General features: G+C 42.6%; 1 protein-coding gene across 5 annotated transcripts in view; it reads right to left on the bottom strand.

Annotated features, from left to right (window-relative positions):
* CEP170B (centrosomal protein 170B) overlaps positions 1–19680 on the bottom strand; it is a 102798-nt gene extending 83118 nt beyond the window's left edge. For 4 of the 5 annotated variants that reach the window (XM_069951326.1, XM_069951331.1, XM_069951330.1 and 1 more), the window contains exons 1-2: positions 19601–19651; positions 15913–15961 (exon numbers count right to left, since the gene is read on the bottom strand). The gene's annotated coding sequence lies outside the window, so the exon portion shown is untranslated. Of the gene's footprint in view, positions 1–15912; positions 15962–19600 lie in introns of all 5 variants that reach the window. The other variant, XM_069951329.1, reaches the window with a different exon arrangement.

Here is a 19680-nt window from a genome sequence, read left to right as displayed (position 1 = left end):
ATAAAACATATAAAACAGGGAACTGTTTCCAGAATGTAAGTACAATAAACAGTGGAACAATTGTATTTTCATAATTTTACTAGGTAGGATGCCAAGATACACAAGGGAACTGTGGTATCAAGAAGAAAAAAGGGAAGCTGCACATGAACAACCCACATTACACAATACACCTATGAATTTGCTGGTTTAACCTTGTGTGACTTGTGTGGCCATAATAAAGTGTACCTCAAAAGAAATGTGCCCTGCCCCCAAGTCTCTTTCCAGCAACATAATATCTGCTATTAATGTATTAATGAAATTGTGTCTTGTTGCATCAGACATGCCCCTGTCTGTTCTATGGAGAGGGGAGGGGGAAGGAGGGAGATTAGTCAGCAGCAAAGAACAGAGAACAAAGGATTACACAGTGGAAGCCCTGGGAAAGAATCTATTCAGAGGTCAGTGGTGACTTAAGAGGAGATAGCTAAGTGATATAGCTGTAAATTAACTCTTTGTTGTGCTGTTTTGGTGCCTCATCTCCCTCCACCCCTCCCCTCTCCATAGAGAACAATGACAACTGTCGAAATACTATAACATACAGTGTATGTTATGTGTGGCTGTCAATGCAGTTGACAGGAGTAAACTTAAGGCCATAATGTACTGGCATTGCACCTTGCCCAAACTTTTCAAAGATGAGGCTAAACTTCTTCCCGATGGCCATCAATTGTCATTTTCAATATTTTCAAAGGAAATCCCTCTAGATGGATGACAGATAGGTCCTGTGTAATAGAAGGCCGTTTCTGTAAGGGAGACCTTCCAGCAACCTTAAAAATCCACAACCCATTGAATCATAATTTTTAGGATCCTATCAGACAAATCAAATTTTCATTTCCTCATATTAACCCCTTAAGGACAGAGCCTGAAATGGCCTTAAAGGGAACCAATCAGCCCGTTTGAGCTGATATGGTTCCCTTAAGCATTGTAAAAAAGCACCTGGAGCGGCCCCGGCATGTACCGGCCGCGGCCGCAGCAGGTGCTTTATAACGGAGAAAATGACTTTTATTCCCCGGATCGTGACTAGATACGAGCGGGGAAGTAGTCATGGTGGGCGGCTCCCCGCTCGTATCTAGTCACTGCGCTCTGCCTGTCAGCGCGCTCAGAGGGGATGATTGACAGGCAGAGAGGTCAGTTACTGGCCTCTCTGCCTGTCAATCATCCCGCCGAGCATACTGACCCCTTAAGGAATCTAACAAGGGGTGCAGTGAGGATATGGACCCCACTGGTGACAGGCACAAATGTGGAACAATATGACGTAAAAGTGAAAACTTTCATTTTTTCACATTCACGGTACAAATGTGCCCGTCATCAAGGGGTCCATGAAAATACCCCACATGTGGACATAATGTGCCATATGGGCACAGGGCAAGCCACCAAAGGGACAGAGAGCCATTTAGAAGCTGGAATGGAAGATGGAGGCCATGTCGCAATTACAAAGCTCCTGTGCTGCCAGGACAGTGGAAACCCCCCACAAGTGACCCCATTCTGTAAACTACACCCCATAAGGAATCTAACAAGTGGTGCAGTGAGCATATGGACCCCACTGGTAACGGGCACATATGTAGAACATGTGCCGTGAAAATAAAAAATAATTTTATTTTTATTTTTACAGCACAAATGTGGCCGTCACCAGGGGGCCATACCCCTGCTGCTCCCTTTGTTACATTCCTTATGGGGTGTAGTTTCCATAATGGGGTCACTTGTGGGGGGTTTCTTCTGTCCTGGCCGCACAGAGGCTTTGTAATTGCACCATGGAAAGTCTCTAATGGGAATGGCGGCCATACCTATTTAGCTGGGGAAAAGGGACAATTTTAATTTATTTGGGGGTATTAGGCCAATTATTAGTTTATAAGGTTGAAAATGACAGAAGTCCATCAAATTCAACCTGTGTTGATCCAGAGGAAGGCAAAAAACCCTAGTGAGGCAGACGACAGTAGCCTCATCACTGGGAAAAAATTCCTTCCTGACTCCATATTGGCGATCAGAATAATCCCTGGATCAACGTGACCCCTGAAAAATAAATAAGGGACAGAATTTAGATAATGTAGAACCCCAGTGATGTGTGGTACGCCTTGAAGCGATCCAGTATGCAGAGGCCGGGGGGATCAGGACAGGTGTCACACTGGAAAATAGGTTAATCACCCCCCCGTGCCGACAAGCAGGGATGGCCTGCTATACATTATAGCAGGCCATCTTCCCCGATCGCTGTGTGTGAACACACTGCGATCGGGGAAACATCGGGCGTAAGTGTACGCCCATTTGCGTTATGTACCAGGGAGCGGGGGCGTACACTTATGCCCGATGTCGTTAAGGGGTTAACGATAAACGCTTGCAAACAAATGCTTTTCCGAACCATCTGAAATCGTTCAACATAATTTGCGCAACAATAGATGGATTCCTAGATTAGTACATATGTAGATCTAGTTTTGTAAATGCTCGGCCACAACTCTCTACATTACCTTGGAATTCTACATGCTCACTTGGCCCCGTCTACTGGTCACCTCCTTATGTTGTATTTAATGGCTTCAATGTTATCATTTCTTGGCTGGAATGTAATGGTGTGTTTACACAAAGAGATTCATCTGACAGAATTTTGAAGCCAAAGCCAAGAATGGATTTGAAAAGGGGAGAAATCTTAGTCTTTCCTTTTTGATCTGTTCTCTGTTTATAATCTGTTTCTGGCTTTGGCTTCAAAGATCTGTATGATAAATCTCTCTGTGTAAACGCACCGTTAGTGTTTATGGGAGCGAATACTGACCTAACAACACAAAAAAAGCATATAGGGGGCAATAAGGAAAGAAGAAGGGTGTGCGAATTAGCTCAAAAACACAAGCAGGGGTGGACATCACCTAGAATGGAGTATGAGCTCACATGCCGATATACAGACAGAGAGCGGCAAACAAGTACCATGCACATAACTAAAGCTGTACAACCCATTAATGACAATGTTCACTGAGTCACCAGCAAGGACAAAATGATTGCACAACAATTTCACTGTCTTTACTCTTGTTTGTTTGTTTTTATCATTCTGGTTTCATGGTATGTACATTACTTGAGACTCAATAAAGATTGTCATTTTGATGGGATGTTTAGCCATATACTTGTCATGGTACTTGTCTGAGACGTGAGCCTGTATTGCATCTTAGCTCCCTGCAGGGGAGAAAAACAGTAACTAACACAACCAAAGTTCACTCGTGCTGTATCTAGATATAAGGCAAGAAAGTCTTAAAGGGGTTATCCAGCACTACAAAAACATGGCCACTTTCTTCCAAAGACAGCACCACTCTTGTCTCCAGCTTGGTTGGGGTTTGCCACTTAGTTCCATTGAAGTGAATGGAGCTTAATTGCAAACCACACCTGACGTGGAGACAAGAGTCGTGTTGTCTCTGGAAGAAAATGGCCATGTTTTTGTAGCGCTAGATAAACCTTTTAAGGCCCTATTACATGAGCCAATCAGGAAGAGCAAGCGTGTGCCGACCTGTCAGATCAGCGCTCGTTTGCTCCTCATTCCCCACCCGCTGATGGCGCTATTATACACACCGACAGCGAGATGGTTAATGTGTGCAGGGGGTGGGGTGGAGGGGGGGATATTGCCCATAAGAGAAAGTGGCGCTTTGCTGCCACCACTCCTATTACACTGAGCGACGGCTAGCAGACCATTCTTATCGTTGAAGATTTTTTCAACATGTTGAAAGACAAGGATCAGCCAGCATGGTGCATGTCGGCTGATCATTGCCTTTTAGGGTGCGTTTACACAGAGAGATTTATCTGACAGATAAACAGACTATAACAGACTATGAACTCTTTTTAAATCCATTCCTGTCTTTGGCTTCAAGAATTTGTCAGATAAATCTGTCTGTGTAAACGCTCCATCAAAACTAGCAATTACACCAAACTATTATCGGCCGTAAGGGACGGTAATAATCACATGGGCCTTTAAATAGACAATCCCTTTAAAGAATGAGACTGTAAGCATAGATTTTGAAAGACAGTGTTTTCCAACCAGTGACACTCCTGCTGCTGTAAAATTACAACTTCTACTATGAAAGATTGTCAGGACATGCTGGGATTTGTAGTTTTTTAACAGCCACTGGTTGGATATCCTTGCTGTAGGGCAATACAGTCCATTACTGAAAAATTGGTTTCACCCAGCATGCAAGATTAAAGATTGGATATTTGTCTGTGTGTATTCTACCCTTAAAGGCCCTATTACACAGAACAATTATCAGCCGTATTTGGCCCATATCTGCTGTATTCGGCCTAATCTTCCCATGTAATAGAAGGCACTGATCAGCCGACATGAACTAGGTCGGCTGATTGTTGCTGTCGTTTGTCTGTCAAACGACTGTGATAGCTTTGATTCACTGCCGTCGCTCTGTGTAATAGTAGAGGCAGCAGTAGACCGCCGCTACCCTCTATGGGCTGCCCGGGCGATCTAGTCATCACTCGGGCAGCTCCCCCACACCTCCCCGCGGCCCCCCTGTACTCACCCTCTCACTGCCGCAGCACATAATAGTGAGGGCAGGAAATGAGGAGCAAATGAGCGCTCACATAGCTTCTTTGCTCCTCCAGTCGCCCCTCGGAATTGGGGCTTGAGCCCTTTACTATAACCTAGAAGAAGGCGGTGTCTACTATACACATAAAGATAAAGCCTGTATGCTCACTATATGCAGAATATTGTATGGCCACATCTGTTAAAGCAGAAATGAGTAAAATGTTCCATTAACTCAGCAGACAGTGTGAGTGACAGCAATGCGGAATCACTGCATACAAAAGCACTATGTGGATTGATATATTGATGACCAAAGGAGGGTTTAGTTACGTCACAGTTTCTCCAGTGACTCCATTACTGATACTGTAACCTGTCTGTCGTCTCAGCCAGTCTCTGTCCTCAAGATATGGGAGACATTTCAGATATGGCAGATTAACATGGCTAATGCAGCCAGGAATGACAGTAAGCCCTATGTGAGAGCTCTTCACAGATGGTGCCCGGACTTTACCGATGGCATCTGCAGTGCAAGTTTTCAGTCCCTGGATATGAACAAGAGTGTCTTTATTCTTTGACATCAAAGATCTTAAAATGGTATATTCTTACTGTGGTCTTAAAGAATTACTATAATTTATGCCAGAAATTGGTGGACAATTATAGCGGAAATATATGCAAGCCTATAACTGGCATAGACTTCAGTTTTGGGCACATGAACTGACACAGATGCACCAAGTTTATTAAAGGGGTTGGCCACTTTATAGTAAAATAGTTCAGTATACAGTATTAGTTACTGTACTCACTGTATACACTGACAGCAGCTCCCTGTGTACCTCATAGAGCTAAAATCAGACTCCCCTTCTCCAGATTGTACTGCCCTGCTCTGTGGTGATTCTGAGTACACTTACTAATACTGTAAATGGAATTATTTTACTATAAAGTGGCCAACCCCTTTAAAGATGAGCATCTCTTCGAGTATAAAGCCCCTATTACACAGGGCAACTGTAAGGAGCTGCTGCCGCCGCCACTACAAGCGGTGGCGGTGAGCGGGTAAGTGCAGGGGCGGTGCTGGGAGTGGGGGGCTGCCCGGGTGATGGCTAGATCGTCCGGGCAGGCCATAGAGGATAGCAGCGGTCCTATTACACAGAGTGATGGCAGCAGATCGCTGCTATCATTGTCATTTGTCTTTCAACATGTTGAAAGACAAACGACAGCAACAATCAGCCAACATCGTTCATGCCAGCTGATTGTTGTGTTCTATTACACAGGACGATTATCGGCCGAATACGCCGATAATCGTTCCGTGTAATAGGGCCTTTAGTGTCATCACAGACAACTACAGAAATCAATAGTACAAGAAAATAGAGCAGATCTTATTATGCAAAACAGCTTCCTTCTGTAATTCCCCATTGAAGAGGAAACGGGATATTAGATGATGTTACATGATGTAACACAGTATTCCCTAACCTCTGACTCTAAGGCATGCTGGGAGTTGTAGTTTAACAACAGTTAGAGTGTCACAGGGGCACAATTATACAATACATGAACACCTTGAGTTAACGGAATGAGGACTACTCTTACAAAACAGGTATTTGTTGTGGTGCGTAGAGAAGGGACCTAGGTGGAGCATCCCCTCTCTATGACATCCTTCTGCCATGTTGGGGCACATGGATAGGGGTCATTTTTATGAAACAATTCCTATAGTATTATATAGATCAAACTTGGGAACAATCCCTAGAATTATGATGATATTGTCTCAAAGGTTTGAGTCTGATAGGCTCCTTTTATATCCATGGAGCCCCAGAACTTGCCAGATCTTCTGAGATGTCTTAGACGAAATTTCATTTCCATTACTCGCAATGCCAGCAAGGCAATGTGGAAACTATGACATGGAGATACGCAAAAGGCTATTCCCACTTCCTGCATTCCCAGCTAGGATCAGAATGTTGCAGACACCATCCCTGCATCCAGTAATACATATACGGGCACAATGGTTCTCACCTTCTCCTCTCTGCTGTGCTTGGCCACTACATCGCTGGCTGAGCATGCTCCAGATTCCTCCTCCTATTGACTATTGAATCCCTTAGGGAGGGAAGGCTGGCCTCTCCATAACACTTTCGCTTTCTGGTGTGTGCTCAGACTGAGCTGTGTGAACCATCTACCATTACCCTGCAGAACATACATGAGCCTTAAAGGGACATGAAACCTACAGTCAGCTGTGTGTTACCATCATTGATGAGTATGTAAATGTATCTGCAGGTTCCCAGGACTGGAGATATGTGAGATAAAGTATAGATTATGGGGGAAGGGATTTTTCTGAATTCCTATCTCTAATCCTAATGAAGAATCCTGCAGTCAGCTTTTCAGCCATCTGAACGGCAGATAACAGGGAACAATAGAGTTCATATATGAAGATAATACTGACTTTATTTTAGAGCCTAATTGACCCCTTGAAGACCTGGTGTCGCAGAGTTTGGTTTTTTTTTTAGTACCTTTTAGGGCATTTTACTTGTGTGTTTTTGGGCAGGAAAAATGCTATGGATAGATTTTAGCAATATTCCTGTACCCTTACATCTTCAATCCTTATAGTCCTGTCTGGACATATACACCTCCCATCTTTATGTAGTTTTTTTTATTCTAAGAACTTTTTATGAAAATATACTTTTTTCTAAAGCTGGTCTCTGTCAATCATCTATGTGTATGGCAGCCTCTCAGCTCTCCCCTGGCAAAAAAAAGGGTGGCAATACACTATCGTCAGGGTAATCTGGCTGTGGCCTACACACCCTTCTCCATTCTGGACAAACGAACAGTCGGCCAAACTGAGTATTCATGTGTATGTGGGGACAGAGGGCAACTGCTGTTGACTAGAGATAAGCACAACTCGTCCGATCCTTCGTTGCTTGAATACTGATGTCTGCGTCCCTAGGGCTGCATCCAACGTCTTCAGCCACTAGCATTCAAACACCAAACCACTTGTACCTTCAGATAGTTGCTTTTAATCCAAGATCTGTCCTAGGGTCCGTTCGGCAGGTGATGTGGTTATTGTCTTAAAAAAAAAAAAACTTTTAAACTTGCAGCCCCATGCCCAACAGCTGAGGCTTAGAATATCTGTGCCCAAACTTTACACCACCCCTCCGTCCCTCCTCCCTACCCTTTTCATCATTAGGAATGCCACTGGAACATTTTCTCCTGTCTGAACACTGCACAGGTGCCTTAACGATTCAGCCCATGTTCAGTATTCACACAGCTGAGGAATAGGAGACAATCTGCCTGGGGCATTCCTAATGATGAGGGGGGTGGGGAGGAGGGACAGAGAGGTTGTGCCAGCCTAATAACTGGCACAGGGCTGCCAGTTTAAAAGTTGTTTTTTAGGACAATAACTGCATCACCTGCCCAGCGGACCCCAGGACAGATCTTGGATTAAAAGCAGCTATCTGAAGGTACAAGTGGTTTGGGGGGTCAGATTGTGGGTACAGAGTCGTTTTCAAAAGCTATGGATGGAAAGGTTGAAGGTGGGGTCTGCAGTTTGCACCAAGCTAGGGAGCGCTGGCGGGCAATGAGGTAGGAGCTCCAATGGTGATGTGGTACGAAAGCAAGCCAGGAAGAATGTCTTTGGCACCAGAGTGCGTCCGAAGAAGCACCCGTTGTGTATGCAAATTCCAAGCCAGTGTCTGAACGTGATACATTTTCCAGAGGAGAACTGATATAAGCTGCCATTCTCAAGCCACAGCCGGGGATAGCCATACGTGATGGTACTAAGTGCTAGCCTACCTCACGAGACACCTGGACAAAGCAAACTCAACCACAGCAAAAAGTGCAAAGCAGGGACACAAAACCTTTCTCTCACCAAGAGGTATGTGAGTCTATCAAGAAAGTCTGACCGTACTGAGCCACAGGAAGCTAATAATAGAGAGAGAGTGTTCCTGCACAGTATCGTATCAGCTACAACATCTGCACAAACTTTCTGAAATAACCATTTCATTTCATGTAAAGACTGTTACTGGTCTATAGACTTACTTCTTCTGCCCACACTCTGATATGTCCTCCTGAACCGTGACTAAATTGTACTTATTGGGCCGATCTATTGTTTCTGTTCACAACTGTTCAGTAATTAGTTAAACCACCTGAGTACAGTACTCATTCCCTATCCACCTTCACCCCTTACACACCTGCTGTGATAGCTGCAGTTCTGCTAGGGGTCATGCGTGTTTTATCAATCATATTCACAGACATATATTGTGGGAATTACTACTACTTTAACAATATACATTGCCACTTGGGAACGATCGTAAATAAAAGAATTGCTGATTAGCACAAGTTAAATTCTAAGCCCATGAATAAGATCCGGAAAAGTAAAGATAAAGTATGGAATAAGCTCCCTATATCCTGTGCAGATAGTTATAATAAAGTTGGTTTGTCTTGCAATAATTCTTCATGCATTGGGATCATTGCCTTTATGGGTAGGAGGATAATGGCCTTTATATAGGAGGGTATTTGCCATATTCAACTCCTTGATTTGGGGCTGAAAAAAGATAAAAATTAAGATTAGTACTTTGGCCCATGGGGGTATTGGTATACCTTATATTAGAAAGTATTTTTTGTCTCTTTAGCCTGGATCCATTGTTGATTGGAGGAGAGTGCATTTCTTTCAGTTTTTTTATGGAGAAGAGAGTAGCAAAATATACAGACTTTTTCAGTTTTTTGAAGCTGGCCAACCTCACACCAAGAGAAATCATAAAGAATCAATTAGCGATTTGATCTTCCAGGTTTGGAAACAAACTAAAGTCATAGCTGGCTTGGAAGGCCCGATGATAATTGCTCCATTGTGGGGTAATACAAACTTGGGAAAGGTAGATAAGATGGGTGTTGTGCCCAGGTTGTATGCAGTATGGCATAACCAGGTTGGGCTGGAGAAAGAGTGTCTGGTATTGAAATCCCAATATAATTTATTAGATTCTCCATGGTTGGAGTACATTAGATTAAAACATGCTATGAGACAGAAGGGAGCAGTATTTCACCTGCTGGGATAATTAAATTTGTATTTAAAAGTAAGATACAACAAAAGGTGACTTCTGTAATATATAAAAATTTCATGGAACTCATTAGAGTATGCCCCAAGAGTATCCATGCGTGGGAAAAAGAGACTGGGGGCTTGGAAACAGAGAAATGGGGGACATTTTTTAAAAAATATAAAAAAAAAGTCTCAAAAGGCTGGAATAATCACGTAGAACAAATATCCAACACAGGATACCCCCAAATTCTAAGAGACAACAGTCTGTGTCCAAGGTGCGACCAGGAAAATGTAGACTTCATGCACATGTTCTTGTGCTGCAAGAGTCTTGATGAGTATTGGCGGGAGATATTTGACTAAGGCTGCATTCACATGTATGGATCCGCGACCACTGACAATTTTAGGAACTATTTAATGAATGCAGCCATTCACACGATCCCTACCGTGAAAAAATAGGACATGTCCCAGTGCCTATCCCGGTACGGATCCCCACCCCACTGCCCAGCAGCAGAGATGACAAGAGCGCAGAAGACAACTACTTGCCTTTTCCCTTTCGTGCCAGTAAACATGAGCCAGCCGGCACAGAGGAGTAGGCAAGTAGTTGTCTTCTGTGCTGCTGTCTTCTGCGCTCCTGTCATCCCTGCTGCCGGGCGGTGGGGGGCCGCACTCCGGTCATCACAGATCGTGTGAATGACGCCTAAGTCCATGCCCACAGATTGCCATTTTTGGGGATGACCCCTCCAGTGTGATGAGAAAAGAAAATAAAGGTGTTTCTATCTGTTATTTCATTTATGCAAGGTAGTGGCTTTCCCCAGTATCCCCCTCTTTCAGGTAATGGAAAGTGGTGTTCAAATAATAACATCAAAGATGGGGGGCCCACTAGGGAGCGGGGCTCGAGGGTAGTACATTGAGTGGAATATTAGGGGATAATATACTGTATAAGTTTTGCAAAAGTTGGCAAAAAATGTGTACATTTAATTGTACTTTGTACGTATGTAATGTTGTGAATAAAGGAAGTCTAAAATATTTTTTTTTAAAACTATATATAAAACTGTAGAGGAAGAGGTTAAAATCAACAGCTATATCTCATATTGGACCAGTGTCATTTTACTTCAGCCCATTGAGAGTAGTCCATAAATTGATAGCAATGGCCTTTTTCCCTCCAGTATAAAGAATCAATGGTATGCTTTGTAATGTTATACTTGTCCAGATGGTCCACAGCAATACATCATATGTGCTCCATATGCAAAAGCTGAAAGATGTCTCAAGAGCTGATCCAATATTAGCTTTATTCAGCATCTCCTATCTTGAAGTTTAAAAACAATGAACAGCTTTATAAGTAGCCGTTATAGGCAACACAGTTATACATAGATACAGAGACATATGGTGGCTTAAGGAGGCTTTTCCCAGGGCTGAAACATAGTAGTAAAACTATAAGGACAAGAGAGAGATTTGTATGGCTCATGTATTTAACTCATAGGGATACTGTATTGATTTTGCATAGGTTTCTGTATGTTATCAAGAAAATCTGAATTCATTGACTATAGGCAGAGATCTTGAAAATGCTAAGAATAGAAGATTGTAGTTACATACACTCAATGACAAATATTGCTGCAAAATGACATGCCAATATTTCTAAGACAGATATGTAAATGATTACAGATGAGGTTACGTTAGACACTTAAAGGGTATTCTGCTCAAACATTACTTTTCATATGTTGTTACCCATAGTGAGACTAAAAATTCATTCCATACTTCTTATTATTAATTCAGTCTCCTTCCCCCAGTTCTGAGCTGTTGCTTTCTGATGAAGACACAAAAAAATCGGTATGAGCTTTTCTCCCCCCCCCCCCCCCTCTTTTCTGAGACGGCTGAAGAAACCTTATCTGCAACTCTCAGCAACTTTTTGGGGAGGATTAATCACACTGAGTTCATCAGCAACTTGACCTCAGATTAACCCTGTCAGCATTACTAAGAAGTTACAAAGTTGCAGATACAGTGTGCCAGGGTCATCAGCTGTCTCAGAAGGGAGGCAGGAGACAGAGAGAACAACTCAGACACAATTTTTGTGTCCGAGCAGCAGCTCAGAACTGGGGGAAGAAGACTGAATAGAAAATAACAAGTATGGTATGAAGTGTTAGTCTGCCAATGGCAGCAACATATGAAAAGCTCTGTTTAAGTAGAATATCCCTTTAAGATTTGCCACAAGAGGGCATGCATTTTATTCCCCCAATTCCTAATAAAAAGGCTCTCAGAGGCTACATCTTGGGAAAAGAGATCGCTGACTGCTAGACATGCCTCTACTGGGCCCTGGAAGACATTTTGCCCAGTTGAAAGACTTTGAGAGGAGGCCCATCATTGGAATTAGAGAAGGAGGGTGGTTATGAATTGTCCACCATTTAGGTCACTGGGTGTTGGGTGTGGTGCTTACCTAAAGGGCACACACACAGAGTAAACAGGCTTTGGACAACCCTGGCAGGCCACCAATAGAGAGGATCATTTGATTGTTCCAACAGCACAAGTAGCTTACCTAACTTTTTTGTCCACCATTCAGACAAAGGTGACATCTTCTCTACATACCTCTGGCTTTGCCTGGACCATTTCCAGGCCCTAAGCAGAAGGAAACTTGGTGCCCTGATGTCCATTTCATGTACTGCCATTGACTGCCAGACCCCATTGCCTTTGTTTGCAGTGGTGCCATGAACAAAAGACCATGGACTGGAACTATATCATCCTTAGCGACAAATCCAGGTTCTGTTTGGTATCTGCTGATGATCTGTTTAGTATGGAGGCCTTATGACGAGCGCCTTAGTCCTACCACTGCTGTGGAGTGACGCATTGCCCGCACCTGGTGTGTTAATTAGAAATGAGCGGACTTTTCGGATTTCCGGTTCGTGAGAACCAGAACGATCGGCGTCGGATTCCCGCTGTCTGCTAACTCCATGCAGCGGGTGGATACCTCCTAAGGAACGCCTGGGAAACTGGGATACAGCCAATGCCAATGGCAACCAGAAATCTGAAAAGTCCGCTCATCTTTAGTGTTAATGTGGCGAGCTACTGCATTTTACAGTCGGTCACCTGTAGTAGTGATACAATGGACACATATGTACAGGACATCCTGCAGCCACATGTATGTCTCTTATGGCTTCCAATTGGCATTATTCAGCAAACGGCAAGGGTTTCCCAGGAATAGCTCCTTTCAGACTACCTAGACCCTAAAGCAATAGCACTAAGTTTTTGTCCATATATAACTGTGTAATAATGGTAAAAACAGCCATCAATCATGATAATAAATAGCAAGTAACCAATAACCACATATTTCTATATTTCTACATAAGGGGATTAGCCATCAGGATCGACAAGGACATATGGACATAATGGAGGGAGTCTCCTCACATCAATGACTGGCTCCTTCCCTGGGCTGACGCAAGTCACAGTGGTCACCTTGTAATGCTACATTTCTCCTGTAGTGGCCGCAATAGGGAACAAGTGACAGCACAGAAAAAAACAAATGATCAATGAAGAAGCAGGAGCTGTTGTGCTCAGTAGTAATGCTCCAGGGCACCATTATTCTAATGGGACAAATTCTTTCAGAGGGTGTGGGGCCCATAAAGTCTCTTTTCCCTAGATAAGGAGGCCAGGACTATAAAGTTGAGGTGGTCCTGTGACACATTTTACACTTGTTCCCACTGGTTTCAAGTGACGCCTTCCCTTTAAAGTGGGAGTGCAGCACCAGTGAGTCCTGGTGCTTTAAAAATTAAAAAGCAGGCATACTTCCCTGCCCTCATCCCACACCACTGCCATTCTTAGTGCTTGGTCTCTGCTTCCTATGGCAGTTATTATGTTGGTCAAAGACTAGCTGAGCAGACATACCTTGCAGAGTGGGACTATGTACCCAATAGCAGGAACATAGCAAGGAAAGGCGGCTGTCTCGTATCATTGACAGCTGCTAAAAATGATCATGATTACTATTTGTGGCCATCAATGTTACGAGGGGGACACCTTTTCCTGCTATGTTAAAGAAGTGGGAACTTAGCCCATAAATGTCAGAGAAAGCACTGGAGAGTAGAAGACTGAGCGTTGTTGACACTGCAGTGGCAGGGGATTGGGGCAGGTGAGTATGAAAAAAAAAAGGACAGAATAGTTAAAAAATAAAAAAAACAAAAGCAAAACAATGATCCCCAAACCCCTGCACTTCTCATTGCAAAGGTGCCTGGGTCCCCCACCAATCCTCACTTTCTGATCCCTGGCTGAGTTGGTATTTCCTTGTGTCAAGATGGAGACCAGGAAGTACAACAGCGATATAACCCTAGTGTTCTAGCCCTGAAGACTACGCCCTACATTACACAACAGAGCATTTTATACACCTAATACAGAACATCCTTTCTAACCTCTACAAGAAGAAAGTCAAGCCTCGCTGCAGCTGTTACCTGCTTTCTTCAGCCATATGGTCACCTAGCTTCACTACAGTAATCAGATTTTCTTTAAAACACAGATGGTTTTACAACCCATGTGTCAGATTATTAAGTATAACTTTAGCGCTGCATATTTATAGCACTTATATCATGAACATATGAGCGAGCGTCTATTACTGTAATAAATATGAAAAAGTACAGCATGAATATGATTGTCCAGGATTTAAAAAAAAAAAAAAGTTCCTTGAAATGTGGATCTATTGTGAAAGAATAAAAAAAAAAAAAAAAAAAAAAAAAAAAAAAAAAACATTGACATATAATGCACCAAAGAATAGTTGTTGGAATGGAATAAAACTCTATATGCATGAAATGCTGCTATATGTGATTAGAATATTTTAGAATAGGATAAGTAAACGGATGAGTTAATTGCAAAAAAGTATGATAGGCTATATCCATGTCTTCCTGGCAGCCCTAGGGCTACATACAACTTCTGCCGCCGTGGGGAATCAAACACAAAGCGTTCAGGTGAATGTTGAAAAAAATTTGACAGGTCCCATCAACACTAATGATAATCTTGTTATAAAGTTATAAACTTGGGACCACACCACCAAAGTCTAGGAACCCATAATTCTCTTCCTTTAGGCCCATAAATCACCACATAGTGTAATATTGCTAAGGAATACAGTGAAACTTTAGATTATGAGCATAATTTGTTCCGGGAATGAGCTTGTAATCCAAGTCACTCTTATATCAAAGCAAATTTTCCCATAATAAATAACTGAAATGCAGATGATTTGTTCCACGACCCAAAATTAAGGTAGGCAAGGTCTTCTGTATCAACAAAGAACACTGTTTCAGTAAAGAAAGGGTTAATCAGTTAACTCTCCCTCCACATACAATTCTCCAGGGGGCTGCACACCTGCTGGTGCTGGTGCCTGCTGGTACTTGTAGTGGCTGCCTAGAGCAGATATTGGTGAAGGGGTTTATTCAGGGGTCAGAGGGAAGCAGCGATGAAGAGGATGAGCTCTGGAGGAGAGTCAGAAGTCGTCTGGGCACCAGCAAAGATGATTAGGTAGCAGTGGGTTAAAATGAGAGGGCTCTCTACCCAGTACAGTATCAGAATGAGGACACAGATTCTGGTAACTAAGGTCTAGAGCAGCCAACATTGGCAGTAAAATCAAGGGACCTGTTCAAGAGCACTGTGACCCTATAGTGATAGTCGTTTGCTTTAGTGACTAGACCCCAACTGATGAGATGTCACAAAGGTTCCTTAAATCAGTATTCTCCAACCTGTGGAACTAGTTGGTGAAAAACTTCATATGCCTAAATGACTTTAGTGCCAAATGACATCAGGCCAGATGGGAGTGCAACAGCTGAAGGCCTATAGATGGTGGAACTCCACCTTAAGGGTACGTTCACACTTACCGGATCCGCAGCTGATATTCTGCTGCGGATCCGCAGCAGATCCGCGGCAGATTTCATTTAAATAACTGAACACAGCATCAAATCTGCACCATCAAATCTGCTGCGGATCTGCTGCAGATCTGTTGCGGATCCTGTAGGTGTGAATGCACCCTTAGTCTGGGTGAGAGTGCAGCAACATATATTGCTTATCCCGTAGATTCAGAAGACTAGATGATTTAGCTTTGCATCAGCATGCAGATATTGCTTATGCCTATACTGATCTCAACAATGCATCTTTGGGTATCCTGCAAACAAAGGTCAGTGATGTCATTGTCTATTACAGTTTTTTTTTTTTTTACCTTAGCTTACCTTCCTGTAAGTTTGCTATAATAAACACATGCAGTAGATGGTGATGTAGCATTAGAGGATACTTACTCATGCTTACCCCAGGGCAAGTGGAAATACCAGATCATCAATAATCCAGTTATGTTATTGTATCTAGATCATAGATCATTTGATATAGATTGTAGAGATCATAATGGCATAAATAAGAATTTACTAACCTTACTTGCTTTAGTACATGGAATATGTAGGTCACTGGTTCACAAAAATCTGTAAGGCATGAATTAACCTCTTTATGGGTATAGCATTAACTCTTTCATTAACCTACATCACCCACAATAACACCCTTAATTCCATCATGTCACCAGTGAAAAAAACAGTAAATCATAAAGGTGGCCGTACACCATCATACAATTGCCCCAATCTGCCATGTAAATGCAAACTTCATACTTTTTATATGTGTGTCTGTGATGAGCAGCACTATTTCTGGTCATGTGACTTTTTTTAACTAGTTTTTATTTCTACACTCGATCATTGATTTCATATTTTTTGTTGTCGCCGTACTAGTGGGTGGAGACTAAGATGCTCTATGATGCTCTCATACACTGCACACCCACAGAATAAGGAACCCTGCTCCCCTATATCTCTATGGTACACCCTCTGCAGCCAGAAAGAGGACATTATAGAGCAGTACTTATCAGTATAAGCTGTGAATCCAGCACTGGGTGAAATATAACACTTACAGTACTACAAGCTGCTGTGTGCATCTCTGCTTCTTTCTCTCTTTCTGTAGACTTTTATAGGCAACAGTAACCAGATATTTCAGTGAGTTGATTTCTCTCAAGAGAGATTTTCAACTGTTTTTAAGACTGAATAATGAGTTTAGCAGTCAAGAAGACAACATGAAAAATATAGAAATCTTCATTTTTATCTGATAAGATATATTAAAATGATTTAATTGCTTGTACTATTTATTTTCAGCTATTGTTAAAAGGTTAGTGATATCATGAATCAAGAATGGCAGAACATAGTAGCTGGACAACCCCTTTACTGTGCATTGGGGCCCAGGAGTTTCTAGTTTCTCCTCTGTCTGGTTCCTGGGAACGTTGCTGACTGCAGAAAGGGAGGAGGGGAGGGAATTTAGTCCAGAAATGATATTGCCAGCCTGCTTGCAGGTGCCATATGAAGGATAAAGTATTGTTTAGGGCAGCTAGCAGAACCTGAGCTTTTTCAAGAATACAGAGCAATGTCACTTTTTCTCTGCCTCAGTAACTACTTACAGACATTTGTTTGCATTGGATTACCTCACACTTAATATGTCCCTTTAATGAAGCTTAACAAAGTGTAGGACATAGTGCGCCCAGTGTGCGCTGAACCAGCTCTGTACCTACAGTGCCCTTGTACATTCACAGAATGTCTTCTAAGAGAGAAGTTTCCATTTCGGAGCTCTATTGCCATACCAAACTCATTACAATGTGTCCTGGGCATCTGTAATGACAATGTACAAAAGCGTCTGTAGCTTTGTTATTTGCATGGATTCTTGGATGTCTGCCATTTTCTGTCCACTGCCTCTTGGCAATAGGCTAGCTGGAAGAGACTGTTGTGTATGAACAGCAAAGTGCGCTTGGATTGATAATACGTATTGCAGAGCCAGGCAACTGGTGACTCTGCAGCTGTTTGTGACTTTGTCGTTCCAGCAAATCCATAACTGTGTGGAATTTTACAACGCTTTACTTCCCTCCAAAATGTCCTTCACAATCATACAATATGACAATGTCTTAACTAAACACAGAGGCTTAACATTAACCTTCTCTACCTCAATGCAAAATGTATGAGTGTACCTCCTAGAAACACACATAGAACGGAGCCTTGGATGTGGGGCGCTAAGTGTGCATTCACATAGTATATTGTGGCTTTGCTGCTGCAGCATTTCACCCTAGTGGCCATATGTTACATAGAGGTGACTGGTTTTTTTTTGTAGGGGTAAGTATAAATAGAGGCTTAATATAAAAACAGCAATGGTGGTTATTGCAGCAGACCTTATGTATGACCCTATCATGGTGGCATGTCATATGAATATTAGTTTTAAGGCATCTCCGAAGGGGCAGGTAGCCTTCCCTAAAAATTGAAGGGACTTTCCAGCTTTTGACATTGATAGCCCATAGGGTTACAATACTGAGATTCCTGCAATCTACAGGCCATTTATTACAGAACTGACAATAATGTAGTTGTATTTGCTAATATAGCTCATCCCAGTTTCATTAAAGACACAAACCTGGATGACAATGTCACTGTATTAGTGCTGCAGTAAGGTAGCTACTGACTGGGGGTCCACTGGGAGAAAAAGAAAACCAGAATTTATTATATGATGTTAGCCTATCCTGAGAACAGAATATATAACCCTATCAGCGTGCTGGGTGGTAAACATGTATCTCCCTTCAGACTTATTGATTACCTGAGAAACCGCTTAGCTAAGAGACTATTCACTGCTTTATTGCCAATGCCAAGTATATTCCATGTAAATATGCAGGCATATGTTACATTGTATACAGGGAATGTTGTTACATGATGGTTGTCTTTTATTCCTGTTGTAGGGCTGGTGAGGTTAAAGCGGCTCTGTACCCACAATCTGACCCCCCCCCCTGCTTTTAATCCAAGATCTGTCCTGGGGTCCGCAGTTATTGTCCTAAAAGACAACTTTTAAACTTGCAGTCCTGTGCCAAACTGACGTGACCTAGAGTATCTGTGCCCTAACCTTGCACCAACCCTCCGTCCCTCCTCCCCACCCTCTTCATCATTAGTAATGCAACTGGCAGGATTTTTCCTATTCCTTTGCCGTGAACAATGCAGAGGGGCCTTAACGATCCAGCTCATGTGCCGTATTCACACAGCTGATGAATAGGAAAATACCTGCCTGGAGCATTCCTAATGATGAGGAGGGCGGGCAGGAGGGACAGAGAGGTTGTGCCATCCTAATGCACAGACATTCTAATTGTTTTTTAGGACAATAACTAAATCACCTGCTGAACGGACCCCAGGACAGATCTTGGATTAAAAGCAGCTATCTAAAGGTACAAGCGTTTTGGGGTGGGCAGATTGTGGGTACAGAGTCACTTTAAGGTGTCAGCATCAGTGCAGGCCAGAGAGAAGCTTGGCGTTAACATGGGTGTAAGTGTTGTGCCACTGTGCTAACAAAAGTAGTCAAAAGGTTTGTTTTGGTGCCAAAGAGACAAATAAACCTATGTGAGTTTGAGTGGGCCTGGGGCCTATACAATGATGATGTATGAGTCAGTGGCTTCAGACTGGCTATGCTGGTACTGCTGCTCTGCTCCATAACCATAAAGACACAGATCCATGTATAAAAGTGTTACAGTGTTAGTGCTTCAGGGATGAGGCTGTCCATCATGGGCTTCAGGGTGTCATTGACCATACACCAAAGGCCCATACATGTAATACCTTATGTGAGCTGTTTGTTAAAGGGGTTAACCAGGATTGGAAAAAGCACAACTACTTTCTTGCAAAAATCAGCGCCATCCCTGTTCCTAGGCTGTGAGTGGTATTACAATTTAGCTCTATTCATTTCAATGGAACTGAGCTGAAAAACCACATCCAATCTGAGGACAAAAGAGGTTCTACTTCTGGAAGAAAGTGACCATGTTTTTCTAATCTTGGACAACCCCTTTAAAGATAGAAATGGTTTCTGTTTATTCCACTGGTAGATGAGGCAATGTATATGTAATACAGATAAACCAATACACAAGGGATATAAATAAGTGCATCTAAAGCAATGACTTTTTTGAGTAGGCACAAAAATACAGATTAATAGATGAAAATCATTGATTTTAGATGCTTGTGGTAAAGGCAAGAGAACTATGTGTCTCATATCCCCAATATAGTAAATAACTACACCTGTCTGGTCTTGGTAGTATTCAGTGTGGAGTAAATACTACTTTCTCCAAGAGGCACGTCTGCAAATGCCAAGAAAGTGG

The sequence above is a fragment of the Dendropsophus ebraccatus genome, chromosome 13 (genome assembly GCF_027789765.1).
Source record: "Dendropsophus ebraccatus isolate aDenEbr1 chromosome 13, aDenEbr1.pat, whole genome shotgun sequence".
Lineage (NCBI taxonomy): Eukaryota > Metazoa > Chordata > Amphibia > Anura > Hylidae > Dendropsophus > Dendropsophus ebraccatus.
This window is presented reverse-complemented; position numbering and strand designations above follow the sequence as displayed.